At 42.8% G+C, this 22,748-nt stretch overlaps 1 long non-coding RNA gene across 1 annotated transcript; it reads left to right on the forward strand.

The window, feature by feature from the left end:
* Positions 1–1,419: 1,419 nt before the first annotated feature.
* LOC142741100 (uncharacterized) lies at positions 1,420–12,096 on the forward strand. The gene is made up of 2 exons (XR_012880998.1): positions 1,420–1,587; positions 11,895–12,096. It is a non-coding gene; the product is annotated as an uncharacterized LOC142741100 (long non-coding RNA).
* The last annotated feature ends 10,652 nt before the right edge of the window (positions 12,097–22,748 follow it).

Consider the following 22,748-nt stretch of genomic DNA (forward strand, 5'->3'; position numbering starts at 1 on the left):
GACCTCGCCCCCACGGCCTGCGACGACGGTCCCACGGGCAACGTGACGGCCCCCGCCACCAGAGATTGCACCACAGACAATAAATCTGTGGCAGACATGTTATCATTCCAAGCCCGAAGGCAGGCATACTCACCGTGTCCAGCAGCAGACGCACCTCCAGGCACAGACGAAACCACTTCGGCCGGTGTGGCCACCGGGGCCACCGAAACCACATCTGGCGTAGGGGCAGCGACCCTCACTACGCCAACCGAGGAACAGCGACTCCGAATACCCCAGTCAGACGCAGCATGACCACTCCTGCTACAGCTCCGATCCGCCCGCCAACTATCCCGGGAGTCGTCGGACGACGATGAGTCAGATGGAGACCGCCTATACCGATGATAATGATGACGCCGATGTCTCCTCAACCGACTGCGACCCAGCCCTACTCGCCCCGTGCCTGCTATAGGACCGATCCCGGCATGCTCCACTTATACTTGCTGCTGACACAGTGGCCGCCGGCCCAGGCAGCACCGGCAGAACATCAGCGGGAGGGGCTGACTGGCCCGAAAAGAAGAGCTCCGACCCTTCAAAGGAGCCATTATCAACCGACTCTTCCACCCACTGTTCCCCCCTCCCCTTCAAAACCCCCCACCTCTCTTCCCTCCGATGCCAGGAGCAGCGGCACGCTCCCAGCTGGTGAAGCAGCTGCAGCCGCCGAAATGGAAGCCGGCGCTAGGGCCTGCCCCACGAATCCCCTCCCATCCAGTGGGCGGGGCCTAATGCCCACCACACCCGTGGCTCCCCTGGTCCCCTGTGTCAGGGGAACCACATCCCACACATTGGCCGCCGACACCCCCGTTCCTGGAAGCATCGGCGCCAGAAGAGGCAGCATTACCGATGGGGAAGGGGCCGGAACACTTGCTGCACTCGCAGCCCTCGTCGCTGGCCGCACCCCACCAGAAGTGGAGGGAGAGAGCTGGACCTGCGGATGAGAGGCCCGAGCCGAACGCCGCCCCCCGGCCAAAGGAGCTGGATCAGACTCAGCTGACTCCCTCAGCAGGGACTGCAGCCAGTCGCTCCCATCTGCAGCGATAGTGGCGCGCAGCGCCTGAAGCAGCTGGTGACGATCCATGTCCAGAACAGAAGAAAATTCCAGGAAAAGAGGCCGCACACCAGGTAAGCAGCCTATTAACCCTCACATAACCCCTTTCCTACAACTGTCCCTGGCTCAGCGGCTTTACGCCTGTGAGCCCCCATAACTAACAGCAAGGGGGCTCACTGTGTTTATTTGATGGTTCTGCTATAATATAATAGCAGCACACTGCTTAGATCCGGGACTGCCATATACCCCCCCCCCCATATCCATCCTGTAATGAGCGCAGATGTTTCTCAATGGAAGCTGAAGGAATCTCCCATTATTTTATCTGCGCAGGAAACCAGCGCATGCACAGATTACCATGTACATGCCTCAGCACAGGACCCTCCATTTTCTGCCCTTTTGTGGAAGAAGCGGCGTGCTGACACGGAGGAAGGTCTTTCTGTAACCAGGGGGCATTGCTTGCCGGATGAAGGAAACAACAAAGAACTTCTAAAGAATGTATACTAGTAAGTTGTCCATATTCCTGCCTCACACACGTTTAATAGTAGTACATACAAAGAGGCCAACCCCTTTAACCCCTGAGTTATTCTGAATAACAGAGAAGCATATCTCCCAACCATCCCGGATTCAGCGAGACAGATTCTAGGCATTGTACCGCTGTCCCAGGTGGCCGGTAGTATGTCCCGTTGTCAATTGTCTTCAGGACACAGATACAGCCGAATCCAATGCTGAAGCAATGAACCGTCAGCTCCCTGCTCCAGCATTCATTGTGTGAAGCGGCCGTGTGCCACTCGGCCCAGACAGGCGCGATGCCGTGATGTCATCGCGTCTGTCTGCGACGAGCCACTCATAGTACTGAGAGGAGAAGCAGAGGGATCTACTTCACTCGTCGTGGGAACGGGCTGGGTAAGTCTTTATTTTTATTTGGCACTATGGGGCATTATACTGTATGGTGGTAGCTAAGAGGGCTTTGTACTGTATGGGGCAGCTAAAGGGACATTATACTATATAGGGGGCAGATATGGGGCCATTACACTGTATGGGGACATCTATGAGGCATTATACTTTATGGTTGCAGGCTTGCAGCTAAGGGGGCATTATATTGTATGGGGAAATTGTGTGGGCATTATGTTGTATGGAGGCATCTGCGTGGGCATTATAATTTATATGGGCATCTGTGTGGGCATTATACTCTACAGGGGGCATCTGTGTTGGCTTTACATTGTATGGGTGCATCTATGGGGCATTATACTGTATGGGGCAACTATGGGGGCATTATAATGTATAGGGCATCTGCGTGGGCATTATAATGTATGGTTCCCTCATCTGCTCAATAACATATCTTGTCAGATGTATACCATGAATTACTGCATAACTTAATTACATTTTCATTATTAACACACATTACTACATAGTTTAACAGGACAAATGTAAAAACACCCAGAGCAATATATGTTGAGTGTGCAAATTTGACAGTTAAATTTACATTACTTGATTGCGAAATAAACTATACTTGCTGACTTAAATTCCCAATAAAAACCTATAGTGACTAAACCGAATTACTAAGAATGGGATAAAAGTCAGTGGTACTGTATAGAAAATTTACAGAGTAGAGTGACGTACCGTTATGCCAAAACCTGAAAACAAATAGCTATGTCAACACAAGCATCTGCTTGTTCGTTCCCGTTAAATAGAGCCCAAATTAATTCTCCCTGCCGTCTGCCGATCTGTCAAGAATTCTTTCCACAGAGTGCCACGGTGGGTGGAAATTACTCTTACACACAGCTACAGGGAGTGCATGGATTTGTCATCACTCTTAAGGTGCTTAATTTTATAACGATTTTCTGAAGGTAGTTACTTGACAGCCATAGTTGCATTTATTGTAGTAAAGAAAAAACACATTGTCTGGTGTATTCTCAGAACCTACTTTAAATCCAATGAAAGTAATACATGTGAAGCATATAGTAGCACAGTATTTTATTTAGGAATAATGAATATCTGTAAAACATGAGAATCTATAAGATGGATTAACAAGTAGTTGCAGTCATCTATTCACAAAACAACTGCTCCATGTGTCTAAGTGGGGGCTGAAATAAAACCGTCGCACATACATAATAGAAAATATGTTGGCCTTTCAATGGCAATGTGGCCTATAAAAGGATGTGTTGCCTTTTATAGATACACCAACTATCAAGAAGATAAGCTTCAATGCCCCTGTTAAGGTATTCTTCACAAGTACAAAACAAAATTACATTGAGTATTTTAGAGCCCACAGGGCCTGTATGGGGATGCGCTTCCCTACTAGTCACAATAACAATGCTTTATGATCATTACGACAAGGGACCTTCATGAGGATCACATTTACATCCACATCAATGTACACATCCTAACTGCTCTGAATTCAAAATTCACATCAATACCGGTGGGATCAATGACTAGTGGGAGCCAAGTCCAAAAGCGTTTTCATTCTGTTGATCAGAACTACTTCGTACAGTACCCTGAATCTTCAAGGGTGAACAACACTAGCTCCAGATAACCTATTCAAAAGACATTTCCACATACTACAGGGACTTTTTTTTTTTTTTTTTAAAGAGGGCCTTTCTGCTGTCACAACACGTCTGTTTTAGTAAATATTTGTATTCCCCATGAATTTACAATTCTGGAGCACCTCTGTTATTCCCCCTGGAAATATATGACTAAATTGACAACTAGGTGTTACAATTCCCCTTGTCAATAGGGCATGTCCCTACCCAGTCTGACACTGTCAACACTGACTGGACAATGTCAGATTTAGTAGGGACAAGCCCCTTCAACAAGGTGCAGGGTAAAACCCAGTTGTCAATCTATTCACATTGTATTCATCCATTTCCAGGAGGAATTACATAGGAATGGCACAATGTGCCTGTAGAACGCTAGCACAACCCACTCTTCTTCACAGACCTATCTCCAGTTTCAACAGCAATGCCAGTCCCATGTGGTATCCCCTCTGCAGCTTCCTCTACTATACTCTTTCTCTGTATCTCACACACCGTCATGCTCCACTGACGTGCTCCCTCCAACCGCTAAGTGCACCACAGCACCTCCTACAGAACCAGCTCCACCTACTTACGAAACCTTTGCATTTCCACACTCAGGTGTCTGCACCCTTAACAGAGCCTGCCATATCCTGAGTGCCCACTGTGTTGTCAAGACCTTTTTAATTAAAGGTACAACATTAACATATTAGCAACACAAAGTAACATATGCAAACATATATAAATTAAGTAAAAATCAAGGCAGTCCTAAGTGCATTTCTTTTGGGAGCGTCTCCGAATAAGCACGCATACCAAATTATTGAACTCCAAAGTTTGTGTAGATTTTGCTTTGGTGCAACATGACTTAAACATTGACAGTTGCACTCAGCATTCAAACTTTCATGTCCAATAAATCACAACAGATGTTCTATAAAAAAAAACAAAAAGTAGAAACTCAAAAGATTAACTTAAAAGAAAGGACGAGGTGTTTAAAGAAAAAGCTGTTATGAAGCCATAGTGGCATTGAAGGAAGAACATACTAAAGTTGATGGGGAGGTATGAAGCTAATTTATAGAGATATGAAGCTGTAGTGTAGGATGGGTGGGTCAGCTAGTCAGGCTATGGTGAGGGTGATGTGGAGCTGTGAAGGGGTGCTATGGAGCAGTAGTGGAGAGGTACAGTGGATTTGTAATGGTATGGTACTATAAATTGTGATAAAGTAGTGCAGTGAAGCTGTGATGGATTGTTAGTGTTAATTGGGGTAGAGTGGTGCTGTGGAGGAGTAGTGTGGTGAAGGTTTGGTGGTGCGCTGGAGCTGTGGTGAAGTGGAGCTGTGGTGGACTGGTGCTGTGGAGCTGTGCTGGAGTGGTCCTGTGGAGCTGTGCATCTGTGTTGTAGTGTACTGTTGAGCTGTGGTGGTGTTCGGGTACTAATCAGTCTCAACCGGCAGGGATAATACGCTGAGTTCGTACGAAAGGAATCACACCACACAGAGTCTGGTACAAAGCTCCTCACTCAACATAAGGAGAGGCGTCACTGCTTTATTACACACATTTGTTCTATATCTCCTTTCTCCTGGGGGTGGGTACATGTTATCACACTTTTATAAAAGCACGTATCACTGTAAGCCTCTTGTTACTTGTGTCATCCTTGGATAGGTTCACCCTTATCTGGTCCTTTAGATATGTCTTCATAGTTCATAGTTTGTTCATACCAGGAAGTGACTTGTTATTTTATTAGTGCGTAGTCCCTGTTCAGGGGCCATCTTGCCACGTATACTTATCTAATCCTACTATGCTTCATCACAATTATGTACACAACTCTATAGTCTATATTTTATTAAAGAAAGAAAATTATTATAAACATTAACTTCTGTCCACTCCATCCTTCACAGTGGAGTGGTGCTGTGGCGGAGTGGTGCTCGTGTGGCAGAGTGCTGCGGTGAAGTTAGGCCTCGTGCACACTTCCGACACCGTTTTCACGGCTGTTTTTGACGGATCCGTGTGCCCGTTTTAGCGGCCGTGTGCACTCCCGCGAGCACTCCGTGTTTCCGTTTCCGAGCGCCGAGCATGGTACTGTCCAGGGTGCTGAAAGAGTTAATGGGCTGCACTGATCGGCGGTAACTCTTTCAGCACCCTGGACAGTATCATGCTCGGCGCTCGGAAAATAAAATTTTAATAAAATGTAAAAAAAAAAAATAAGTTCATATTTACTTTCCTCCTGTCCGGCCTCCAGCGATGACGTTTCATTCATGTCACCACTGCAGCCAATCACAGGCTGTAGGGGTGGTCACGCACGTCAGGATGACGTCAGAAGTCCGGCCTCCAGGGATGACGCTTCATCCCACGTGACCGCCTCTGCAGCAAATCACAGGCTGCAGCGGCCTCTGCAGCCAATCACAGGTTGCCGCATCAGAAAGGAAGGTCGGACTGGAGGAAGAAGAGGGACTCGTCACCAAGACAACGACCGGGTACGTATGAACTGCTTTTTATTTTTAATCAGCAGCCTCTTTTCTCTATCAGTGATGGATAGAGACAAGTGGCTGCCGATTAGTGTAATATTTCTGTAATGTATTTCTGCCCAGCAACGGCTCCGTCACACACAGACGGCACACGGATGCCTTCAGTGTGCCTGCAGTTTTTTTGACGGCCCCATTGACTTGCATGGGCCTCACGGTCACGGAATCTCGGACCAAAGTAGGACATGCTCTACTTTGGATTGGAACGGAGCAACGGGACCGTCAAAAATACTGAAGTGTGCATGGCCCCATTGAAATGAATAGGTTAGGGTGCTAGCCGTCAGAAAAACGGCTAGCACACTGAACACCAACACTGAAGTGGGCATTAGGCCTTAAGCTCATTTCTTTTTATTTTGCTTATTTTTAACAATAAAAAGTCTAATAACATGTTGTCATACAGGTCCATAGAGTGACAGATTATTGGAGGTTTACTTTACTGTCACAAAATGGTTCATATGACAAAACTTTGTTACAGAAATAATTACACACAAGTCTATGAGTAATCATTAATGTTTAACACATGGTTTTCTTGAAAAAATTAATAAAGAAATAGGACATGGACGTTTTTGATTACTCTCCTCCAAATCAATGTTCTTCCCACTATAACAACTTATCACTTAGTCACAGGATAGGTGATAAGTGTTTGATTGCTAGGGTTTCCACTTATGGGGCTCCCACCAATCATGAGAACGGGGGTCCCAGGTCCCCAGTTTGAATGATGCAGCGGTCCTGCATGCGCCCTGCCGCTCTGTTTATTCCCTATGGGACTGACGGAGATAACTGAGCACTATATAATAATAATAATAATAATCATTATTTATATAGCGCCAACATATTACGCAGCACTTTACAATTTAGAGGGGACATGAAACAAACAATATCAGACATTACATAGTGACAAAGTTCATTTACAATTCAAACCTGGGGAGTGAGGACCCTGCTCGCAAGAGCTTACAATCTATGAGGACATAAGGGAAACACAAAGTGTATCAGTGTTTGTTCTGTACAATGATCCGGCCATTTTTATACACATGCGGTGGTAACATAAAGCTGCATGAGCCGGTCACCAGCCAGTATCCGTGTATGACAGACATGAAGAGAAGGAGTGTGAGGGAATCTTATTCTGATGACTAATCTAAAAGGGGGCCATGGAAAGGAGTCAGATTAGGGAATGTTATAGGCCTGTCTAAATAGATGTGTTTTCAGGGCACGTTTACAACTGTGGATATTGGGAATTAATCGGATTGTCTGGAGTATGGCATTCCAGAGGACGGGTGCAGCACGAGAGAAATCCTGGAGACGGGAGTGGGAGGTTCGGATTATGGAGGATTTTAATCTAAGGTCGTTGGCAGAACGTAGAGCCCGAGTAGGGTGGTAGACAGAGATGAGGGAGGAGATGTAAGGAGGTGCAGCACTGTGGAAAGCTTTGTGGGTGAGAGTAATAAGTTTGAATTTTATTCGGAAGGGGATGGGCAACCAGTGCAGTGACTGGCACAGATTAGAGGCGTTGGTGTAGCGGTTGGTCATAAAGATGAGCCTGGCTGCTGCATTGAGGATAGATTGGAGCGGGGAGAGTTTAGTGAGGGGAAGACCGACTAGTAATGAGTTACAGTAGTCAAGACGAGAGTGAATCAGAGCAACAATGAGAGTTTTGGCGGTTTCCTCCGTAAGAAAAGAGCGGATTCTGGAGATGTTTTTGAGGTGAAAATGACAGGAGCATGAAAGTGATTGTATGTGAGGAGTAAAGGAAAGATCTGAGTCAAAAATAACCCCAAGACAGCGGGCGTGCTGCTTAGGAGTGATGATAGTGCCACACACTGAGATGGAGACATCAGGTTTTGGGAGGTTAGTAGATGGTGGGAACACAAGGAGCTCAGTTTTAGAAAGATTCGGTTTCAGATAGAGAGAGGACATGATGTTAGAGACAGCGGACAGACAATCACTGGTGTTCTGTATTCTGTAGAAAGGTAAACTGTTTAATATATCAAGTTCCTGTCTGGAAGTGCTCATGAGAAAAGCATAAAATAAGTCACTAAATCTTTCCTTCTCCAGGAACTATCACTTGTGGCTAATTATCATCAATTTTCAATAATATTCTTATAGTAAATTAGTATCATGCATTATGTCTCTCCAGAATTGTATTATTTGTAGCAGAGTACTTTCCTATAAACGGTTATGAAGCTCTGTTAATATCAGTTTTTGTTCAAAATGTAAGACACAACGCTGTGCCGGATACGTTGCATGATTGACAACGGCGACACCCGACAGGCCCCATTGACACAAGGACCCAATATATTTCCTATTCCTATAATGCTGCCCTGTTACTGTTGTTGTTGTTGTTGTTGTTGTTGTTGTTGTTGATATCATCAGCAATGTAAAATATCATTAGGCACTTTAAGATGTCATTTCCGTCTTGTCTTAGTTGAATGGCATCAGTACTATTTCTATTATAAAGTATATAGTATTTATGTGTCAGTAAAACATACCTAACACTAGATATTCCTGGAAACTTATGTGTGCCTTTCCACACACTAATGTTCTCTCATAGAAAAGATCACATAGCACCCCTTTGCTGAGATCAAATAATTTTAGCATGAAAGGCAAATGTTTTTTTTATTGCATCCACTTTTTATTTTTTATTATCCACTATCTCTTTTCTAATTCTCTTCTCGACCACTTACAATCTGGTTTCCGCACTTTACAGAAACTTGCCCTTACTAAAGTCTAATATCATCCCCTGACGGCTAAATCTAACGGCAACTACTCTGTATTAATGCTTTTAGATCTCTCTGCATTGTTTGCATACCACCAACTCCTACTCAGTATGCTCCACTCTATTGGCCTTAAATGGGTTTCCCAGCCACTAAAAATTGATGGCCTAACCTCAGGATAGGCCATCAATAACTTATGAGTCGGGGTCCGACTTTCGAAACCCCTGTTAATCAGCTGTTTTGAAGGGACCTTCCCCTTCATTTCTTGATCACTGTGAGTCGTCGACACGCTTTTAGCAGAGATTCACAGGTATTCCTGAGGATAGGCCATCAATTTTAAGTGTCTGGAAAACCCATTTAAGCCTACTGCTCTCTCTTGGTTTTCTTTCTACCTCTCTGACTGCTTGTTCAGTGTCTCATTTGCTGGCACTACTTCCTCACCTTTTTCCTCTTGCTGTTGGGGTTCCTCAGGGTTCAGACCTAGGTCCTCTCTTATTTTTTCTCTTCACAGCCCCTAATGGACAATCTATCAGTAGATTTGGCTTCCAATACCATCTCTACGCTGATGAAACCCAATTATACACCTCTTCCTGTGACATCACCCCCTGCTCCAATACAAAACACTAGTGATTGTCTTTCTCTAACACCATGTCCTCTCTCTATCTGAAACTGAATCTTTCAAAAACTGAGCTCTTTGTTTTTCCACTCTGATGTTTTAGTGTGTGATGCTACCATAGCTCCTATGCAGCACGCCCGGTGTCTTGGGGTTATGTTTGACTCAGATCTTTTCTTTACCCCTTATATTCAGTAACTTGCACGCTGCACCAGGATCCGCTCTTTTCTTACTGTGGAAACAGTCAAAACTCTCATTGTCGCCCTGAATCACTCTCGTCTTGACTTCAGTAACTCATTACTATTCAGTCTCCCCCTCACTAAACTCTCCCCTCTGCAATCTATCCAGAATGCGGCAGCCAGGCTCAAATCTGAACAACCGCTACACCAATGCTTCTACCTTGTGCTAGCCACCACAGTGCTGCATCTTTCTTACATTTCCTCCCTCATCTCTGTCTACCACCCTACCCATGCTCTACATTCTGCCAACAATCTTAGATTAATATCCCCCATAACCTGAACTCCCGCCTCCAAGCCTTTTCTTGTGCTGCACCAGTTATTTGGAATGTGCTACCCCAGACAATCAGATTAATTCCCAACATTCAGTCTTAAGAGTGACCTGAAATCACACTTTTTAGATAAGCTTATAACATTCCCTAATCTGACTCCTTTTCTTTGCTCCCTAATTCATTAGTCATCAGATCCTGACTTATTCATTTAGGAATATCCAACACACTCTCTTCGCAACATAATACACTTCATGTCTGTCACACACAAATACTGGCTGCTGACCGGCTCATGCAGCTTTATGTGTTTTATCCTATATTTATAAAAGATGGCTGGACCATTGTACAAAAAGAATAATTTTTACATTTTTGGCCACTCCTTTTTCCTCAAAGATTGTAAGCTCTTGCTAGCAGGGTACTCACTCCTCTTGTTTGAATTATTAATTTGTTTTGTCGCTATGTAATGTCTGATATTGTCTGCAGATATTCCCTCTAAATTGTAAAGTGCTGCGGAATATGTTGGCGCTATATAAAGATTATTATTATTATTATTGTTATTATTATTATTCAGTGCTGCACAATCCTAGGCTCAACTCAGGGCTGCAAAAAAATGACAAATCTGAAATGACACTACGTTCATATGGTTAAGTAGCTTTTACTGTAACCTGAAGCCTTTTCTCCAAACATCTATGGAATTAAAATAAGAAGAAAGTAATTGGAGAATGTATTGCATACTGTTGCTCCAATCCTTCTGCATTTTATTAACGTAACGGTGTCATGTATGACTTTCATTGACTTTTATTTTTCAAATCTATTTCCCATACATATGGAAATAATGGAGGCTCCGTAATGCACATTAAGGGATTTAACAAACAGAGTATTTCAGTGAAAGATAAGTTCTGAGACATGAGGTTGTGCTCTAAAGCTAGTGTGTGACAGGCATAGGGGAGAGATGGAGAGGTATAATGACATAAGCAGAATGATGAATTCATTGAATAACCCCTCACTGCAAGTAAATGTGAGTGTTATGAGAACTTTTTTAGACAAAGATACTTTAATATGTCATTCAAGGAAAAAAAACACTAAACATGAAACCAATGAAACCATTCAATGTAAGACAAACTGCTAGTTCAAATGAATTTTAAATCTTTGTAAACATTAAATTCAATTTTTTTATACAAATTAAAGGAACACCTAGCCTGCACACAGTGTTTATACTATATGTGCTTCTTACTTTTACATGTGACTTTGGCTGCGACACAGGTCGCAAGAAATCCATAAAGTTTGTATATCTTGTGACTGTGAATGTAAATATTGACAGGCTGAAAACCCATTCCGATCATGACCAGCTGACACAGGTGCCCAGCTTGTTAAAAGTATCAGAGCTCCTGTGTCAGTTGGACATAAAGCTACAAGAACATCATGGTTTGTTCCTATTTTTAGTGTATACGTCAGGAAAGCTCCCAACGTGCATGGTAAACGTGTCCATAGGGCTGCATTAGCCAATCAGAGGCCAGAAAGAGTGACCTTTCGGCCTCCGTTGGTTCGGTATACATCAGTATACCTTTTTTGGAGGATGGAATAGCATATTAAAATACACTTTTCCATCCTGAGGAATCCCTCATAAAAAGTATACGTGCAGTATGTTTTTTTTTAGCATGGGAGCCTTTGGGTGGCATGTTCCACTGTTTGGCATACATCACAGGTATGTGTTTATCATATAGGTCATGGGTATTATACATACCCCTTTAAAGATTACGGTAACTACAATTTTTACTTCCATTCCAAATACTTATTTGTACTTAATTTATGCAGCATATGAGTGTACATAGTGCTCTTTACTGAAAGGGCCATTAAACCATATCTATTGTGTATTTTTTCCCCAAAAAAATCAATAGTAAAGATCATAGACTGTAATATATCTCTTGTAATATATCCTTCTCCATTTAGCAGATACCTGTCCGCCCCTATAATTGGCTATTGCAGGGTCTATAACTGCTTGGAACATCTTTACCCACTGAAACCATGTGAACTATGAGGCAGAAGGAGTGAGGGAGAAAGAGTGGGCCCTGTCTACACACATACAGACTCACTAGGGATGAGCGAAATGTCCGAAATTTGCTTCCGGTCTGAATAAATTAACTGTTAATTTCAAGTGCCCGATTCCGATTCTTTGATGTCTTCTAAAGCTGTATCCAACCCCTTTCAGGCTCTTTAATGCCAAGCTAGCAGAAGTAATGTAAAAGTGAGACCAACATATGTGGGTAGAGAGAGGAATAACCGCAGATAATTTTTGAAAGGCTGCCTGCAAGGCATTATGGGGAAGCCATGTCATAAGCCAGGAGCGCCTGCCCCTTCTGAAGCTGAGCTCAGAAAAAATGTCAATTGGAGAAGCAGCCTGCAGAGGGGGAAAAATACATGATGAAGATAATATTACGATAAATATGTACTCATCTCAACCTGCAATATGGGAAGTTTATCACAATACAGTAGCTCTCATGTGCGACTATTAATCACTTGGTTCTTTTTGGTATGTGGAGGCAGATGTTACAGAGGAGAAAAGTTTTATGAATGCTAAGTGAACGTTTCCTGGATCCACTTAATTTGGCATTTTAAGGAGCTAGCTACAGGAGTGGCCTTCGTCTTTGGGTCCTGTAGCGGACTGCGGGTGACGGGCAGGAGCCCTCCCGTGTGCATGTAGTGTCGTGTGAGCTGGGGTCAGTGGGCGATGGGCAGGAGCCTCCCCACGTGACACAGTGGAGCGGAACTGAAAGTGCAGCCAGCCAGTTGTGGCCTAGTATGCCTAAATATAACAGGCATCCCCTGCATCAAGTAGGAGTGCTCTTGACTTTGTCCAATAAAAGAGTGAGGCATCCAGCTATCAAACAACAGCCTGAATCATAAGCTAAACCAAAGGTCAACCTAAAATTAAAAAGTAAACCAAAGTTTCAGGGAGATATAAGGAATACCACATCTGTAGTAATAAACTAGGCCAAATGTATAGAATAGACCATAAGTTTGCACTCCAGTTTCTAGTGTGAATGAAGAAGGCTACCATGTTGCTTTGAGATCAGAATGCACATCCTTTTGGGTTTCCTAGTATCCACTACAGTGCAAATAATAAGATGTGGTTTCTTCCACTAGCAAGCTTCGATTACCTATAACTAGATACACGGAACTAACTTAAAAGTTTGTTCGACACCCTTGTTTATATATTATTAAAAGATGAGCGAATTGTCCGAAACACTCTTGTTTAGAATAATACTATGATGGGAACATTTCGAAAAAACGGTACTCTCTGGGCAGTGATGATATTGTACAACCCACTCCCTAGCAATTTTGGCCAGGTTTCTTATGATACATTGTTTTCTCTAGGACCTCCATGACTCGGAGCAACGGAGGTTTCATTCTGTTGCATCTCAGTGGAATGGAAACATCCTCAGTGAGAGTTAATCAAGCGTGAAATGAATAGATTACTAGGTGTTTCAGATGCTTGTTCCCAGCACGAGGTGGGACAGAATCACACAGCATCTACAGCCAGCATGAGTAGCAAAGATAAATGTTATTTAAATTGCTGTATAGCTCGCACCATCAGACCTGCCATCAGGATTCATGTACTTGGTGGTTTAATATACTAAAGGGTTCTTTATAACTCAGCAGTTAGGAGTCTCAACACAGGATTAAAAACAACAGACTCATATGGCATTGTTAAAGCCTGCACATGCGCATTGCCAAATACTGTACTGTATATCTGGCACAATGCCTGTCAACACACATAAGGACGACATTTGTTAATGAAAAATGGTGAGTATAAAATTAATTAAAGCTATTTCTAAGTTATATGACATTCATGCATTTCAGACATTAAACAAATCTGACAATACTTGCTTGTGGTTGACATTTGCTCTTTTTAATAGTTATTTTCTTGAAAGATTGTTGACCTCTGGGAGCAGCTACTATGATTAAAGACAACTAAGTTGACTGTTCAATGATTTACTCTGATTAATACTGAAGAGGATTGAGGGGTTAATAGCAGATGCACCGGTATTTTCAGATCAGTTCCAATGAAATTGAGCAGAAACATTTAAAGGACGTAAGGCAAACAGGCCCGGAGCTCTCCAACTCAAATTCAAGGCTTGAAGACCCCCAAGGGGAAGCTCTTATGTCTGATTAATGTCTCTGTGCGCTTGACAGACCTCCACAATGCAAAAATGAGTCAGAGGAATGTGATCTTGAGGGGTTTCTTAAGAGAGATCAGTGACAAAGCTAAAAGACAGAACATCAGTTCACCATAAAGACGATGCAGTAAACTAGTAACATTGAATGAACTTATTCATGGGCACATGGACAGATTGGCAAAATCCACTTAAGATATCTAACATTCAATTTCTATAAAAGGATTAAAATGTACACTACCGTTCAAAAGTTTAGGGTCACTTAGAAATTTCCTTATTTTTGCAAGAAAAGCACAGTTTTTTTTCAATGAAGATAACATTAAATTAATCAGCAATACACTCTATACATTGTTAATGTGCTAAATGACTATTCTAGCTGCAAACGTCTGGTTTTTAATGCAATATCTACATAGGTGTATAGAGGCCCATTTCCAGCAACCATCACTCCAGTGTTCTAATGGTACATTGTGTTTGCTAACTGTGTTAGAAGGCTAATGGATGATTAGAAAACACTTGAAAACCCTTGTGCAATTATGTTAGCACCGCTGTAAACAGTTTTGCTGTTTAGAGGAGCTATAAAACTGACCTTTCTTTGAGCTAGTTGAGAATCTGGAGCATTACATTTGTGGGTTCGATTAAACTCTCAAAATGGCTAGAAAAAGAGAGCTTTCATGTGAAACTCGACAGTCTATTCTTGTTCTTAGAAATGAAGGCTATTCCATGCGAGAAATTGCCAAGAAACTGAAGATTTCCTACAACGGTGTGTACTACTCCCTTCAGAGCACAGCACAAACAGGCTCTAACCAGAGTAGAAAGAGAAGTGGGAGGCCCCGCTGCACAACTGAGCAACAAGACAAGTACATTAGAGTCTCTAGTTTGAGAAATAGACGCCTCACAGGTCCTCAACTGGCAGCTTCATTAAATAGTACGCGCAAAACGCCAGGGGCAACGTCTACAGTGAAGAGGCGACTCCGGGATGCTGGCCTTCAGGGCAGAGTGGCAAAGAAAAAGCCATATCTGAGACTGGCTAATAAAAGGAAAAGATTAATATGGGCAAAAGCACACAGACATTGGACAGAGGAAGATTGGAAAAAAGTGTTATGGACAGACGAATCGAAGTTTGAGGTGTTTGGATCACATAGAAGAACATTTGTGAGATGTAGGACAACTGAAAAGATGCTGGAAGAGTGCCTGACGCCATCTGTCAAGCATGGTGGAGGTAATGTGATGGTCTGGGGTTGCTTTGGTGCTGGTAAAGTGGGAGATTTGTACAAGGTAAAAGGGATTTTGAATAAGTAAGGCTATCACTCCATTTTGCAACGCCATGCCATACCCTGTGGACAGCGCTTGATTGGAGCCAATTTCATCCTACAACAGGACAATGACCCAAACCAAACCTCCAAATTATGCAAGAACTATTTAGGGAAGAAGCAGGCAGCTGGTATTCTATCTGTAATGGAGTGGCCAGCGCAGTCACCAGATCTCAACCCCATAGAGCTGTTGTGGGAGCAGCTTGACTGTATGGTACGCAAGAAGTGCCCATCAAGCCTATCCAACTTGTGGGAGGGGCTTCTGGAAGCATGGAGTGACATTTCTCCCGATTACCTCAGCAAATTAACAGCTAGAATGCCAAAGGTCTGCAATGCTGTAATTGCTGCAAATGGAGCATTCTTTGACGAAAGCAAAGTTTGAAGGAGAAAATTATTATTTCAAATAAAAATCATTATTTCTAACCTTGTCAATGTCGTGACTATATTTTCTAGTCATTTCGCAGCTCATTTGATAAATATAAGTGTGAGTTTTCATGGAAAACACAAAATTGTCTGGGTGACCCCAAACTTTTGAACGGTAGTGTATACTATAAGTAGGTCAGATCAGGGGGAAAAGTAAAAAGAGCATATACATGGCAACATGCAAATGAGCATACACACAAAAATATAAAAACACATGTGCAGACACACATACTTGTCATTCACAGTCACGGCTACATAACTAAGCTCTACTAAATTACCGGCCACATACCCTATAACAGTAACAGCCAGTTACGACTTTAATAGTGCACCTATATGCCCCTTAACGCTGGCAGCCACTTAACCAATAAACCTTTTTTAAGGCGGCCCAGTCTAAGTGCTGCACAGGTGTCCCATGTGGGCTGGAGCGGGTGCTTAGCTGTCTTATGACAGCCAGGTTCCTGCTCAAACGGTCACAATCAAACTTTCCTTTGATTGTGACCATTTAACTTTAGATACCACGGTCAATAGCGACCGTGGCTTACAGAGGGAGGTGGCTCCTTCTGTCACATATTGGTGGTCCGCAAATGCAATCGCAGGCTGCTGTTGGGTTATCATGGCAGCTGGTGGGCCTGACAAAGGCCCCCAGGCCTGCCATGGCTGTCAGTTTTACACTCACCCGTCAAAAATGCTTTGGTATACTAAGTATATCAAAGCATTGTATCAGAGATCAAAAGATCGCATAGTGAAGTCCCCTAGTGGGACTGAAAAAATAATTAATGTCAAATAAAAATTATTAAAAATGTTGAAAAGTAAACATTTTTTTTTCCATAAAAAGTGGTTTTATTTTGTAAATAAATATATAAAAAGTACACATATATGGAATCGCGATCATAATGTAATGAACAATGAAGTTAACATGTTATTTAACCCCTTCCCGACATTTGTCGTAAGTATACGTCATGGAAAGCCAGTGCTTCCCGCAAATTGTCGTATACTTTCGACAAATGGATGATACCTGCTCAGACGCTGAGTCGGTGCCATCATCCCGGTATATCAGCTGTATCTTACAGCTGACACCCTGCTGTAATGGTGGGGACCGAAGTTAGCTTCGATCCCCGCCATTAACCCCTTAAATGCAGCGGTCAAAAGCGATCGCTGAATTTAAGGTGTTTGCAGCTCATCGGCACCCCAGCAATGAAATTTCTGGGTTTCCGATGGCTACAATGGCAACTGGAGGCCTAATAGTGGCCTTCCGATCTGCCTAGTATGGAGACTGTCAAGGCCCCGCCCAGAGGCGGGGCCTACAAATCTTTCGTAGCCATCAGCAAGGGGATGTCAGCTGTATGTTACAGCTGGCATCCACCTGTAATGGCAGGAACCGGAGCTAGCTCCGATTCCTGCCAGTAACCCCTAAGATGCAGCGATCGAAAGCGATTGCTGCATCTTAGTGATTGGTAGCAAATCGGCAGCTCTGCAATCGCAGGGCTGCTGACTGCTGCTATGGCAACAGGAGGCCTAACAGTGGCCTCCTGCTCTGCCATTACGGAAGCCAATTAAGCCCCGCCTAGAGGCGAAGCCTAATCAGCTTGCTGTCAGTGAGTGACTGACAGATCTAATAAATTGTACTACATATGTAGTGCAATGTATTAGAAAAAAAATCTCAGCGTTGGATCTTCAAGCCCCTAATGGGACTAAAGAAAAGTGTAAAAAAAGTGAAAAAAATTTTTAAAAAATATAATACATTTTTAAGTAATAAAATAAAACATGTTCTCCCTTTTTCACTTATCAAGCCCTTTATTATTGAAAAAAATAAATAAACCAAACATATTTGGTATCGCCACGACCATAACGGCCTGAACTATAAAAATATGTTATTTATTCCATGAACGCCGTAAAAAAAAAACACGTAAAAAACAATGCCATAGTTTCTGTTTTTTGGTTACAAAAATTGAAATAAAGTGATCAAAAAGTCAAATGTATCCAAAAATCGTACCTATAAAAACTATAGCTTGTCTAGCAAAAAACAAGTCCTCATACAGCTCCGTCGACGAAAAAAATAAAAAGTTATGGTTCTCACATCATTGCAACTGAAAAAAGACATTCTTTTTACAAAAGTAATTTTGTAAAGGATTGATTTTATTTTCACAGCCCAATTCTAATAAAATCTATGAAACACCTGTAGTTTCAAAATGCTCACTACACCCCTAGATCAATTCTTCAAGGGGTGTAGTTTTGTGAATGCAGTCACTTTTGGGTAGTTTCCAAAATCTGTGCTCCAAAAGCCAAATGGCGCTCCCAGGGGCGTAACTAGGAAAGACTGGGCCCCATAGCAAACTTTTGACTGGGGCCCCCCCTCCCCTGGGTGTCACACAACCCCCCCCCTTGTAGATAGTGCCTTTTTTACAGCCCCCCCCTGTAGAGAACGCCATACAGCCCCCTGTAGATAACGCCATACAGCCCCCCTGTAGATAACGCCATACAGCTCCCCTGCAGAGAACGCCATACAGCCCCCCCTGTAGAGAACGCCATACAACCCCCCCTGTAGAGAACGCCATACAGCCCCCCCTGTAGGGAACGCCATACAGCCCCCCCTCTAGAGAACGCCATACAGCCCCCCCTGTAGGGAACGCCATACAGCTCCCCCCCTGTAGGGATCGGCATACAGCCACCCCCCCCTGTAGGGAACGCCATACAGCGTTCCCCCCCCTGTAGGGAACGCCATACAGCGTCCCCCCTCCCAAAAAAATGCGACCTACAGTGTGTCCTACAAAATACATGTATCCCCTCTCCACAGGACAGGGGATACATGTGTGATCGCTGGCATTGATAGGGAGAACGGGGGACTGAAAGTCCCCTGAACTTCTCCATGACAAACCTCTGACTTCCAGCGTCTGTGCAGCTCAATAAAAATGAAAGGAGCACAGGACATGCATGCGCACAAGCACGACCGGCGCTCCATTCATTTCTACGGAGCTGCCGACACAGACCCCGGAAGTCCGAGGTTTGTGATGGAGAACTTCAGGGGACTTTCAGTCCCCCGTTCTCCCTATCAATGCCAGCGATCACACATGTATCCCCTGTCCTGTGGATATCCTGTGGAGAGGGGATACATGTCTTTTGCTCTATTTTGCGCCTTCAGGACCAGACACCGTTTAGCCATTTTTAGCACGTGTTAGTTAAATGGCTATAACTTTTTTATTTATTGGGCTAACGACGTGATTTTTGCGAAGTTTCTTCTGTAGACAATGCAGGTTTCATTTTTTATCGTTTTTATACACACCTTTTTTGCTATTTTAGAATTTTTATTCATAAAGTTTGAAAATAATAGTAAAAAAATAAGCTTTTTTACATTTCAGCTATTTTTTTTTTGTAATAACATAGTTTTACCCTAAAATAGACCTTTTATTTGTGATCGCCATTGTCTACCGTAAATTTTTATATATTACATGTCTATATTAGGGTAATTGGGTCAGCGCTAGCGTTACAACAATGATTGGCGGGGGGGAACGTTTTTTTTTGGGGTGGGTATTTTTTGTGTATTTATTATTTACATTTTTTTTGCACTTTACTTTATTATTTTTTTATTACTATGGTCTGTCCCCCAAAGGTCAAAGAAGACCTTTGGGGAACTTTATATATTTTTTTTCTTTCTTTTACACCATGTTTTTCCACTGTAACTGGAGCTGCACAGCAGCCCCAGTTACAGGGGAAATCAGCCCTCTTATAGTGACGATTGTCACTAATAGGGCTGTGCTGGGTCTAGTAAGACCCAGCAGTAGCCTGCCACTAACGGCACCCGGCGATCATGTGACCAGTCACATGATCACTGGGAGGAATAGAGACAGCGCCGCTGCTGCTGTCTCTATTCCTGTACACAGCACGCATTCAGCGCTGTGTACAAGTGATCAGAGAAGACAGAAGCAGCGAAAGCTGCTTCTATCCTCTCCTCAGGGTCCCCGGCAGTCACTGACAGCCGGAGACCCGACATTCAGCTGCCCGATCGCGCGGGCAGCAAGTTAAAACCCGAGCCGTAGAAAGTCTATGGCTCGGGTTTTAAGGACCCTGACCGCTGGCCGTAAAAATACAGCCAGCGGTCGGGAACCAGTTAATGGCAGAGCGGGGAGATACCTCCCTGCTCTGCCGTAGTGTTCAGTGGCGTCCCGCTGTAGCAGCCATAGCGGCTGCTAGCGGAGCCTCCGGCCATGGTGGGGCCCCTCATGCCGCGGGCCCCGTAGCAGTCGCTACTGCTGCTACGGCGGTAGTTACGCCACTGGGCGCTCCTTCTCTTCTGATCCTTGCTGTGTGCCTAAACATCAGATTATGTCCACATACAGGGTTTTTCCATACTCCTGAGAAGTTGCTTTACAAATGTTGGCATTCTTTTTATCCTTTATTTGTTGAGAAAATGAATTTTTTTTTTAGTTAAAGCTACGTCTTATTGAAGAAAAGGGATTGTTTCTATTTTGACTGCCCAATTCTAATAAAATCTATGAAAGACCTTTGGGGTCAATATTCTCACTACACCCCTAGATGAATTCTTCAAGGGGTGTAGTTTCCTAAATGGAGTCACTTTTTGGTCGTTTACTCTGTTTTGTTCCTTCAGGGGCTTTGCAAATTCGACATGGCCTCTGCAAACCATACCCGCTAAATTTAAGCTCCAAAAGCCAAATGGCACTCTTTCCCTTCTAAGCCCTGCTGTGTGTCCAAACAGCCATTTATGACCACATTTGGGGTATTGTTTTACTCGGGAGAAATTGCTTTACAAATGTTGTGGTGCTTGAGAAAAAATTTGCTAAACCTACATTTTCTTTGAAAGAATGTCGATTTTCATTTTCACTGCCTGCTTTCAATAATTTCTTCAAAAAACCTGTGGGCTAAAAATGCTCACAATACCCCTACATAATTTCCTCAAGGAGTGTAGTTTCCAAAATGGGGTCACTTCTCGGGGATTTTTTGCACAGCAAGAGCCCTTCAAACCTGACATGGTGCCTAAAATATAGTCTAATAAAAAGGAGGCCCAAAATCCACTGGGTGCTTCTTTGCTTCTGAGGCTTGTGCTTCAGTCCATAAGCACATTAGGGCCACATGTGGGATATTTCCCAAAACTGTAGGACTTGGGCAATAAATATTGATTTGCGTTTCTCTGATAAATCTTTCTGTGTTACAATTTTTTTTTATTAAAAATGAATTTCTGCAACTTTCACCTCTACTTTGCTTTAATTTCTGTGAAACATCTAAAGGGTAAATAAACTTTCTAAATGCTGTTTTGAATACTTTGAGGGATGATTTTTTTTTTTAAATGGGTTGACTTATTGGGGGTTTCTAATATATAAGGCCCTAAAAGCCACTTCACAACTGAACTGGCCCCTGTAAAAATAGCCTTTTGAAATTTTCTTGAAAATGTGAGGAATTGCTGCTTAAGTTCTAAGCCTTGTAACATCCTAGAAAAACAAAAGAATGTTCAAAAATGATGCCAATCTAAAGTAGACGTATGGGGATGTTAATTAGCATCAATGTTGTGTGGTATAACTGTCTGTCTTACAAGCAGATACATTTAAATTTAGAAAAATTATAATCTTTGCAATTTTTCACTAAATTTTGGTGTTTTTCACAACTAAATACTGAATGTGTTGAGCAAATTTTGCCAGTAACATAAAGTTCAATGTGTCAAGAGAAAACATTTTTTTAGAATCGCATGGATAGGTAAAAACATTCCTAAGTTATTACCACATTAAGTGAAACATGTCAGATTTGAAAAATTAGGCTCTGTCCGGAAGGTCAAAAGTGGCCAAAGTGGTAAGGGGTTAAACCGCAAGGGAAATGTGGTAAAAAAACAAACAAAAAAAACAATGACTGAATTGGCATTTTTTCCATTCCCCCCCACAAAAATTTATAATAAAAGTGAATCAATAAGTCCTATGTACCCCAAAATGGTACAAATAAAAATTACATATTGCCCCGCAAAACACAAGCCCACATATGGTGACATTGCCGGAAAAATACAAAAGTTATAACTTTTAAAATGCGTTGATGCAAAAACAAATAACATTAAAAAAAACTATACATTTTTGGTATAATAAGAAAAGAAGCATGTTATTTATGCTGCACGATTAGTGGCACAAATTTAAAACACATAGAACAAAGGTAGAACGGATGTTTTTTTATATATATTTCTATATTTTCTATTCCTCATAAAAAAATAATAATAAAAATGTATCAAAAAATGATACGTACCCCAAAATTGAAAAATAAACCTTATCCCACAAAAAACAAGTACTCATACAGCAATGCCGACGGAAAAATAAACACGTTATAGCTCTCTGAATGTGACGATGGAAAAAAACGGAGAAAATTGATCACTAGGCATTATTCAAGATGTTGTCCAGATGTCTTTGTATTTATAATACTGAGCATGTCTATGTATAGTACTACATTTCTCTGGGCTATGCTAAAAATCCTGGTATCAATTTTCTAAGACAGATAGCAGAGACTTTTATAGGAGACAATGTCTAGCTGGCATTATTTATGAGGTACTTGCTAACACTATTAATAGGGTGCTATCTGGATAACTATTAATTGGGGTTCTATCTATCTATCTATCTATCTATCTAGCTATCTATCCAGCGTCGGACTGGCCCACTGGAGGACCGGAGGATGCTCCGGTGGGCCCAGGCAGCGAGCTGCTTTTATCCGGCAGCGGAGCAGAGAGACATTGTCTCCCTGCCCCGCAGCTTACTCTTGTTGGCAGGTCTGACGTTAGGGCCTCCTGCCGAATATAGCAGCCATAGCGGCTGCTATGGGTCCCGTGGCATGAGGAGACCCACGCCACAGTGCACATAAATGTTATGTGCCGGGCGTTTCCTCAGGACAGAGGTACTATTGAATAGTATAGGCTGCAG

The sequence above is a fragment of the Rhinoderma darwinii genome, chromosome 2, assembly GCF_050947455.1.
Source record: "Rhinoderma darwinii isolate aRhiDar2 chromosome 2, aRhiDar2.hap1, whole genome shotgun sequence".
Taxonomy (NCBI): Eukaryota; Metazoa; Chordata; class Amphibia; order Anura; family Rhinodermatidae; genus Rhinoderma; species Rhinoderma darwinii.